Source organism: Zea mays, chromosome 5, assembly GCF_902167145.1.
Source record: "Zea mays cultivar B73 chromosome 5, Zm-B73-REFERENCE-NAM-5.0, whole genome shotgun sequence".
Classification (NCBI taxonomy): Eukaryota; Viridiplantae; Streptophyta; class Magnoliopsida; order Poales; family Poaceae; genus Zea; species Zea mays.
Genome location: NC_050100.1, coordinates 95219346 through 95230036, shown reverse-complemented (window position 1 = coordinate 95230036; position 10691 = coordinate 95219346). Strand labels below are relative to the sequence as shown.

The 10691-nt window shown below is 44.7% G+C and overlaps 1 pseudogene across 1 annotated transcript; it reads right to left on the bottom strand.

Annotated features, from left to right (window-relative positions):
• Nucleotides 1-6766: 6766 nt before the first annotated feature.
• Nucleotides 6767-7080, bottom strand: LOC115439716 (aquaporin pseudogene; annotated as a pseudogene). Its single transcript, NR_164008.1, has one exon. The product of NR_164008.1 is annotated as an aquaporin pseudogene (transcript).
• Between the last annotated feature and the right edge of the window lie 3611 nt (nucleotides 7081-10691).

Here is a 10691-nt window from a genome sequence, read left to right as displayed (position 1 = left end):
GGGTGCTAACTATTTTTAAACAGGGCCTATGTGGGGTTTACACTTCTACAAATTTTCTTAGGTTCAGCACAGAAGCATAACTAATTTTTCTTATTTTAATAAGGTTTGGTCAGTTTCTGTAATTAATTTGAAACTCTAGAATTTAAAACAGAAAGCATAGGGTTCAGTATTTTTATGTGATAGTCCATAATATTTTGAATCCATCAAAATTGGTTTGGTTAAATTTAGTTGAATATAACTCTAGATATAAATTTTCTAAGTTCTCTGCTGAATTTTAAAAGATTAATTAGAAATGGTTAAAAGAAAAACGGTTTTGCACTGGGGTCCTAGCGAAAGGTTTTAAGTGTATTATAGATAGGTCCTTGGTTCACTATTCATCTCAGTCTACGGCTCTGCAGAAACCCCCTAGGGTTTCCCGAAATCGAACCAGTGATCCTTCCCTAATGGAACTGTCGGAGAGGAAATTCTCCGGCCGGGTGGCGGAATGCACCCGCCCTAAATCCTAAGATGAGGAGGGGCCTAAGCATTTTGCCTGCTAGATGGATTCGAGATGAACACAAGAACACACAAGGGTTTAGAGTGGTTCAGGCCGCCAGAGCGTAATACCCTACTCCACTGTTTGTGTATTGTATGAGAGTGTGAGTGAATCTGAGTTTGAGAGTCCGAGTGAGTGTGAGAGCGTGTGTCTTGTAACGTCGTGTGCCCTCCCTTTTATAGCTCAAGGGGGACACGTAAAAGGATGCTGAGCCCTGACATGTGGGCCCAGGAGCAAAACAGAGGGAATACATTATAGAAGTAGCTAATGCCTGAGCAATCTCCTGGCGCCATGTTGTCCGTAGTCCATGCAGTGTAGATATGTTGTGGCTGCTTCCTTGGTGACGCCCGAGTAATGATGGGCATAGTGCACGCGGCAGCATGGGCGTACTTCCTGCCAGTGGAATGGACAGGCACGCCGCCTGCGGAATGGACTGGTCGCCGCCTGCCCGCGGAATGGACAGGTCTCATTAAATGCGGAGGCGACACATCGCCTGCCAGTGGAATGGACAGGGCTCATTAAATGTCGAGGCGACACATCACCTGTCAGTGGAATGGATAGGCGGCGCACCCTATCCGCAATAAATGCAGAGGCCGCGTGGCCCAGAGGCCTTACGTCAGGCTCCGCCCGTTGGCTTACGTCACGCGCAGTAGGCCACGTGGCAGCATCGGGTCTCCTGCTGGGCGGGGAGCGGAAGCGTATACGATAAGGTTCGGACACGTGTCGGCTCCGGACCCCCGCCTGTCCTTGATTAAGGCCTGGGTATTCTCTATCCCAGAATCCCGGGACCCCGCTGTGAGGGGCCCGGACCCCATCCGGGGGTCCGGTTTGCGCCCGTTGAGGTCCTGGATCTTACCCGGAGGTCCGGTCTGCATATACAGGGGTCCGGCACTTTCCCATGGGGTCCGGACCCACTGTTGATACCTTGGAGTATATCATCTTCTCTGGCCACGTAGCGGTCCCAGAGCCATCCACGTGGTGGGGTCGGGCGCTGTTTACCACGCGACTAGAGATAGCCACGTGGGTATCGCGTCTTCATACTGTAGTTAGGGGTACCCCTATTTCAGGGTACCAAAAGTGGCCCCCGAGCCCACCTCAGGGGAGGATACAAGCCTTGAAAGGGAATTAGGCTTACACCTTTTTCCTAATTGATTTTGGTGGTTAAATTGCCCAACACAAATAATTGGACTAACTAGTTTGCTCTAGTCTATAAGTTTTACAGGTGCCAAAGGTTCACAATAAGCCAATAAAAAGACCAAGAAAGGGTTCAAACAAAGAGAGCAAAAGACATCCCAAAAGGCACCCTGGTCTGGCACACCGGACAGTGTCCGGTGCACCAGGGCACTCGATGATGAACTTGCCACCTTCGGGAAAATGGGAGGCCGCTCCGCTATAATTCACCGGACTGTCCGGTGAAGCACCGGACAGTGTCCGGTGTCACACCGGACTGTCCGGTGTGCCAGCGGAGCAACGGCTACTTCGCGCGCAACGGTCGACTGCAACACATTTAATGTGCGCCTACGCGCGCAGAGGACAGAGCACGCGCAGTTGGCGCACCGGACAGTCTACAGGACCTGTCCGGTGCACCACCAGACAACCCAGAGGCCCCACCTGTCAGAGCTCCAACGGTCGAACCCCAACGGCCTGCTGACGTGGCTGGCGCACCGGACTGTCTGGTGCGCCATGCGACAGCAGACTTCCAACGGCCACATTTTGGTGGTTGGGGCTATAAATACCCCAACCACCCCACATTCAATGGCATCCAAGTTTTCCACCTTCAACACATTACAAGAGCTATAGCATTCAATTCTAGACACAACCAAAGAGATCAAATCCTCTCCCAAGTCCGGAATCACTCCAAATCAAATAGTGACTAGAGAGAGCGACATTTGTGTTCATTTGAGCTCTTGCGCTTGGATTGCTTCTTTTCTTTCTCATTCTTCTTGTGATCAAACTCAATTGTAACCAAGGCAAGAGACACCAATTGTGTGGTGGTCCTTGTGGGAACTTTGTGTTCCGTTTGATTGAGAAGAGAAGCTCACTCGGTCTAAGTGACCGTTTGAGAGAGGGAAAGGGTTGAAAGAGACCCGGTCTTTGTGACCACCTCAAAGGGGAGTAGGTTTGCAAGAACCGAACCTCGGTAAAACAAATCATCGTGTCTCACTCTTTATTTGCCCGCGATTTGTTTTTGGCCCTCTCTCTCGGACTCGTTTATATTTCTAACACTAACCCGGCTTGTAGTTGTGCTTAAGTTTATAAATTTCAGATTCGCCCTTTTCACCCCCCCTCTAGGTGACTTTCAATTGGTATCAGAGCCCGGTACTTCATTAGAGCGTAACCGCTCGAAGTGATGTCGGGAGCATCCGCCAAGAGGGAGATCGGGACAAGCGAGAAGCCCGCTACAAGCCATGGGAAGGCTCCATCCGGGGAGTCCGCCAACAAGGTGAAGGGATCCCCTTCACACAACAAGTCGGGTCGGAGCGGTGACAAAAAGAAAAAGATGAGGAAGGTGGTCTACTACGAGACCGACTCTTCGTCACCATCCACCTCCGGCTCCGACACGCCGTCCGTAACTTCTAAGCGCCATGAGCACAAGAAGTTTAGTAAGATTCCCCTACACTACCCTCGCATTTCCAAACGTACTCCTTTACTTTCCGTCCCATTAGGCAAACCACCGGCTTTTAACGGTGAAGATTATAGTAGGTGGAGTGAAATGATGAAGTTTCACCTAACCTCACTCCACACAAGTATATGGGACATTGTTGAATTTGGAGTACAGGTACCATCCGTGGGGGATGAAGATTATGATGAGGACGAGGTGGCCCAAATCAAGCACTTGAACTCTCAAGCAACTACTATACTCCTCTCCTCTCTAAGTCTGGAGGAGTATAATAAGGTGCAAGGGTTGAAGAGCGCCAAGGAGGTTTGGGACGTGCTCAAGACCGCACACGAAGGAGATGAAGTGACCAAAATCACCAAGCGGGAGACGATCGAGGGGGAGCTCGGTCGATTCCAACTCAACCAAGGCGAGGACGCTCAAGCCATGTACAACCGCTTGAAGACCTTGGTGAACCAAGTGTGCAACCTCGGGAGCACAAAATGGGATGACCATGAAATGGTTAAGGTTATTCTTAGATCAATTGTTTTTCTTAACCCTACGCAAGTTCAATTAACTCGTGGTAATCCTAGATATACACTAATGTCTCCCGAGGAAGTGATAGGAAACTTTGTGAGCTTTGAGTTGATGAACAAAGGCTCAAAGAAAATCATCGAGCTAGATGGCCCCTCCACGCCCGAAGCACAACCGGTCGCATTCAAGGCGACGGAGGAGAAGAAAGAGGAGTCTACATCAAGTAGACAACCCATCGACGCCTCTAAGCTCGACAATGAGGAGATGGCACTCATCATCAAGAGCTTCTGCCAAATCCTCAAGCAAAGGAGGGGGAAGGATTACAAGCCCCGCTCCAAGAAAGTTTGCTACAAGTGTGGTAAGCCCGGTCACTTTATTGCAAAATGTCCACTATCTAGTGACAGTGACAGGGATAACGACAAGAAGGGCAAGAGGAGAGAAAAGAAGAGGTACTACAAGAAGAAGGGCGGCGATGCCCATGTATGCCGCTAGTGGGACTCCGACGAGAGCTACTCCGACTCCTCCTCCGACGAGGACGCCGCCAACATCGCCGTCACCAAGGGCCTCCTCTTTCCCAACGTCGACCACAAATGCCTCATGGCAAAGGACGGCAAAAGGAAGAAGGTAAAATCAAGATCCTCCACTAAATATGCTTCCTCTAGTGATGAAGATAATTCTAGTGAAAATGAGGAGGATAATTTGTGCACCCTTTTTGCCAACCTAAACATGCAACAAAAGGAAAAACTAAATGAATTAATTAGTGCTATTCATGAGAAGGATGATCTCTTGGACTCTCAAGAGGACTTCCTAATTAAGGAAAATAAGAAGCATGTTAAGGTTAAAAATGCATATGCTCTAGAAGTAGAAAAATGTGAAAATTTTTCTAGTGAGCTAAGCACGTGCCATGATGTTATCACCAACCTTATAAATGAAAATGCTAGTTTAATTGCTAAGGTTGATTCAAATGTTTGTGATGCTTCAATTCCCAATCTTAGAGATAATAATGTTGAATTACTTGCTAAGATTGAAGAATTTAATGTTTCTCTTGCTAGCCTTAGAAATGAAAATGAAAATTTAATTGCTAAGGCTAAGGATTTAGATGTTTGCAATGTTACTATATCCAATCTTAGAAGTGAGAATGACATATTACATGCTAAGATTGTTGAACTAAAATCTTGCAAACCATCTACATCTACCATTGAGCATGTTTCCATTTGTACTAGATGTAGAGACATTAATGTTGATGCTATCCATGACCACCTAGCTTTAATTAAGAAACAAAATGATCACATAGCTCAACTTAATGCTAAAATTAATGAGCATGACTTAGAAAATGAAAAAATTAAATTTGCTAGAAGCATGCTCTATAGTGGGAGATGCCCTAGCATCAAGGATGGCATTGGCTTCTAAAAGGGGGACAATGTCAAACTTAATGCCCCTCCTAAAAGATTGTCTAACTTTATTAAGGGCAAGGCTCCCATGCCTTAGGATAACGAGGGTTATATTTTGTACCCTGCCGGTTATCCCGAGAGCAAAATTAGGAGAATTCATTCTAGGAAGTCTCACTCTGGCCCTAATCATGCTTTTATGTATAAGGGTGAGACATCTAGCTCTAGGCAATCAACCCGTGCAAAATTGCCTAAGAAGAAAACTCCAATTGCATCAAATGATTCTAAAATTTCATTTAAAACTTTTGATGCATCATATGTTTTAACTAACAAATCTGGCAAGGTAGTTGCCAAGTATGTTGGGGGCAAGCACAAGGGGTCAAAGACTTGTGTTTGGGTACCCAAAGTTCTTGTATCTAATGTCAAAGGACCCAAAACCATTTGGGTACCTAAAATCAAGAACTAAATTTGTTTTGTAGGTTTATGCATCCGGGGGCTCAAGTTGGATCATCGATAGCGGGTGCACAAACCATATGATAGGGGAGAAGAAGATGTTCTCCTCCTATGAGAAAAACCAAGATCCCCAACGAGCTATCACATTCGGGGATGGAAATCAAGGTTTGGTCAAAGGATTGGATAAAATTGCTATAACACCTGACCATTCCATTTCCAATGTTTTTCTTGTAGTCTCTTTAGATTACAACTTGCTTTCAGTTTCGCAATTGTGTAAAATGGGTTACAACTGTCTTTTTACAGATACATGTGTTACTGTCTTTAGAAGAAGTGATGATTCAATAGCATTTAAGGGAGTGTTAGAGGGTCAGCTATACTTAGTAGATTTTGATAGAGCTGAACTCGACACTTGCTTAATTGCTAAGACTAACATGGGCTGGCTCTGGCATCACCGACTAGCACATGTTGGAATGAAGAATCTTCACAAGCTTCTAAAGGGAGAACACATTTTGGGACTAACCGATGTTCATTTTGAGAAAGACAGGATTTGTAGCGCATGTCAGGCAGGGAAGCAAGTTGGTGTTCATCATCCACACAAGAACATCATGACGACTGACAGGCCACTCGAGCTCCTACACATGGACCTATTTGGCCCGATAGCTTACATAAGCATCGGCGGGAGTAAGTACTGTCTAGTTATTGTGGATGATTATTCTCGCTTCACTTGGGTATTCTTTTTGCAGGAAAAATCTCATACCCAAGAAACCTTAAGGGCCCGTTTGTTTGATTGGAATTGGATTGAATTGGAATTTAATTCTTGGCTGATTTGTTTGGCAATTTATAGAATTGGAAATTAACTTTCCATCCATTTCTTGGGCTAGAATTAGAAGCAAAAAAAACATTCCTACCCTAAAACGAGGAAACAGATTCCTCTCGAGCGCCGCCCGCGCCCGTGCCGCCTCCTCCCCGAGCACGCCCGCGCCCGCGCCGCCTCCTTTCCGAGCACCCGCGCCGCCTCCTCCTCCCCGAGCACGCCCGCGCCCGCGCCGCCTCCTCTTCCCCGAGCGCCGCGCCGCCTCCTCCTCCCCGAGCGCCGCGCCTCCTCCTCGGACTACGCCTCAGGTACTTAGCTCCTTCACGGTGCTCTTGCGTTTGTTGCGATCTCTCCTGAGTTACCTAGGTTAGATTCAACATGTCGTGGTAACCGATAGGTGATTTCATGGTGCGTCTAGACCCCTGCTGAACCTAAACGGGCCGATCCAGTAGACCCAGTGGTTGGTCCAGACCCCGGTGGCCATGGCGGGACCGAAGGACCGCGCCGGGTTCATGGACGCGCCGGTGAAGTTGCCGCCGGCGAGGCTGTTGGCGCCGACTATGAGCCCCGTCAGCAGCGGGCCGATGGTGCGGACCTGGCTCCGCGGGTCCAGGATCATGGCGTAGGTGACGAAGAGCAGTGAGAAGGTGAGGATCACCGCCATCACCAGGCCCTGCATCGGGCTGATGCCAGCGCCCAGGGCGTGCACCGGGGTCACCTGCATTTTTCACATTTTTGGTCTAGGACTAGTGTAGCTTCCGTTCTTAATTCATGGTGGAAAAAGTGACGTTAAACAAGTTTTAGTGAGTTCACGGCTGTCACAGCATACAGGTTCATTGCTATCTCCATTCTCGAATATTTGTTGCTCCCTGGTTCATTTTCGAACTAAACTAGGACAAATATAAACTGTGACAAATAAAAAAAGAATGGAGGGAGTATTTGACTGGTAACTTTACCAGCAACTGTTATGCAAATCAATACTTGGTGATCACCAAATCTGAGCAGCTGATTAGATACAATCTGTGGTCATATATGCAGAGTAGCCAGAGCATGTTGAAACTGACCCTCAACTGTGCAAGCGTTCATGTAAACCTTTTTCTTCTTCTTAAGCGTTCATATTTGTAGTTATTTTTTCTACTTTTCAAACAGTAGACAGAAAAACCTCAGTTTTATTTCTTTTCCTACTTCTAGCACAGAGGCTCTCACCCATTCGAGCCCAGCCCAAGTTGATCTGAGATAGACAAGCATGGCCGGCCAAAATCTGCCCAAACAAAACTTCCCATTTTACTAGTTAATTTCTAGTTAATTTTAAACTCAACACAGCTGAGTCTTACTAGTATTCTTCCAATTTTTTAGATGTTGTGCTTGGAATATGTTTCTAATTCTGTAGCAGTACGTGTAGTTGTTCATTATATATGCTGATTGATGATCACTAAAAAATAGCTAAGAGCATGTTCTTTTTTCAAACAGCTGTGCATTCAATCGTATAAACTGTATATGCATGTTTGTTCAAGTGTGCTTATGATGTATGGTTTATTTGCTGTAGATGCCTCACAACAACTTAGAATTGGTTAGAAGAAATTTGGGGGAAATGAGAGAGAGGCGTAGGAAGAAGAGGCTGAGAGTAGCATCCTTATTTGTTGCAACTGTCATGGGCATGATTGCGGAATATTATTATCGGAAAAGACCTAGACATCTTATGGATCCCTCTGAGGTGATAGAGAGAGATGTAGCTGGTCGGAAACAAATGCTAAGGAATCTGTATCAAGGATCAAATGTTTATTGCTATGACAGTTTGCGTCTAACTAAGAGATCCTTTTCGGACCTATGCACTATCTTACGTGAGAGGTGCGATATGTGTGACACCTTCAATGTGTCGGTAGAAGAAAAGGTTGCTATCTTTTTGCTTGTAGTGGGTCATGGCACTAAGATGAGGATGATTCGTAGCTCATACGGGTGGTCACTTGAACCAATTAGCCGCTATTTCAATGAGGTGTTGAGAGGTGTTCTATCATTATGCCATGAATTTATCAAGCTTCCTGATCCTTTAGCTGTACAACCTGAAGATTCTAAGTGGAGGTGGTTTGAAGATTGCCTTGGAGCACTAGATGGTACACACATTGATGTTTTTGTACCTTTGGCTGATCAAGGGAGGTATAGGAATAGGAAGCAACAAATAACCACCAATGTTTTGGGTGTTTGTGATCAACACATGAAGTTTGTTTATGTTCTAGCTGGATGGGAAGGGTCAGCTTCAGATTCACGTGTGCTACGTGATGCCATGTCTCGGGACGATGCATTTGCTATTCCAAGTGGAAAATATTACCTAGTAGATGCTGGATACACCAATGGACCAGGCTTTCTTGCTCCATATCGATCCACTCGCTACCACTTGAATGAGTGGGCTGCCCAAGGGAATAACCCATCCAATGCCAAGGAATTGTTCAATTTGCGCCATTCAACAGCTAGAAATGTGATAGAGAGAACGTTTGGGCTATTGAAGATGAGGTGGGCTATATTAAGGAAAAACTCATATTTTGACTTACAAAATCAGATTAGGATCATCAATGCTTGTTGCATATTGCACAACTTTGTAAGGGATAGGCAAAGAGATATGGATGATTTACTTTTAGGCCAAGTTGATCAAGTAATATCTGTTGAATCTCATGATGTTCAAAGTGAAGTGAGTATGATTACCAATGTGCAGTCATCAAATCAATGGACTAACTTTAGGGACACCAAAGCTAACCAAATGTTTGATGATTACCAAGCGAGACGTGGACAATGTATGATAATTTTTTTAATATTTCTTTTTTTGCAAATATTGTGTTGCTCCTCAATAACTCTACTAACCTTTGTAATTTTTTTTATTTGTAGGATATGGAGAAGGGTAAGAAGTCAGGCTCGGGCAGGGGCTACATTTCTTGGAATGATGATATGGACAAGGCACTTCTTGACACATTCGTGGAGTACTACAACAAGGGTGACAGATGCCAAAATGGGTGGAAGTCTCATGTCTACACGGCTGCTATCAAGAATGTCCGAGAAAAGTGCAATGTGGAAATCACAAAAGACAACATCATGTCAAGGAACAAGACATTTGACAAGCACCACACTATCATCAATGGTATGCTACAAACAAGTGGCTTTGGTTGGGATTGGAACAAGAACAAGATATCCGTCGATAGTGATTCTGTATGGGAGGCTTATGTGGCGGTAAGTTTCAATTTTTTTGTTTTTCTGTTGTTACAACTTAATAGACTTAATAGACTAAAGAGACTATAGAAATTCTAGATCAGCATAGTCATTTTCCAGAAAAAAAACTTCATGTTTGTGTGTAGATACATGTACATAGTATCTCCATGTACAGCGAGGGACAATAAATTTAGATACATGTACAGAGTATATAAATTTTCTGTTTTATGGGTACAGAGTACATAAATTTTCTGTTTTATGGGTATAATCCAATTGAAATGCAAAAGATTACTTCTTTTGTTGCTGTACAGTCCAACAGCCGTCTGCAAGAACGCTTGTACAAGCACATGATCCTAGTATTTATTTGCATATGGAACTTACTTTTTTTCCACCATTGTCTATCGAGTACAGTAGCTAGTACTGGCTGCGTTACTCAACGAATGATAGTCGGACTTGTCCCAATAGCAGTCCAATTTTCTGTTTTATGGGTACAGAGAGACTGGAGACTGGAGACATGTTGTACTGCTAGTTTTCTGTTTTATGCTGTACTCCAGAGTATAAATAAGCATTACAGAAAAATAAGCATGTCTCCTGTCTCTTCTGTTTTCTGTTTTCATGCTGTTTTCTGTACTGGACTACAAAATAAGCAGAAAACTAGCCAATCATGTTTTCTGGAGTACAGAGAGACAGAAAACATGTTTGTTTTATGGAGTACTGTTTTCTGTACTGGAGACATGCTGTACTGCTAGTTTTCTGTTTTCATGTTTTATGCTTAGTATGCCAAATTGATCAATTCTTAGTTTTCTCTTCTGTTTTCTACCCAATGATGTGTTCTAGCCTTTTTGGAAGGTGTGTTTTTAGTGGCTCTCTGAGAACAACATGTTTTCTGTTTTCTGTTTTCTGAACCTTTAATAAGTTTGTCGATCTGATACCTCAAATTGTTTTCTGCAGAAAAATAAAGAAGCTAATGGGTACAGACACAAGACAGTCTTATATTGGGACTCGATCAACTTGGTGTTTGGGAAAGATCATGCAACCGGTGAAGCGGCAAAGACCCTAGCTGATGGTGCGAGAGATATGAGTAAGGAAGAGGGAACTGGTAAAGAGCTTACTTCATCAACAACCTCAGGAAGCTTGAAGAGGCAACGGTCCAGTGATTCCTTCACCTCAATGATG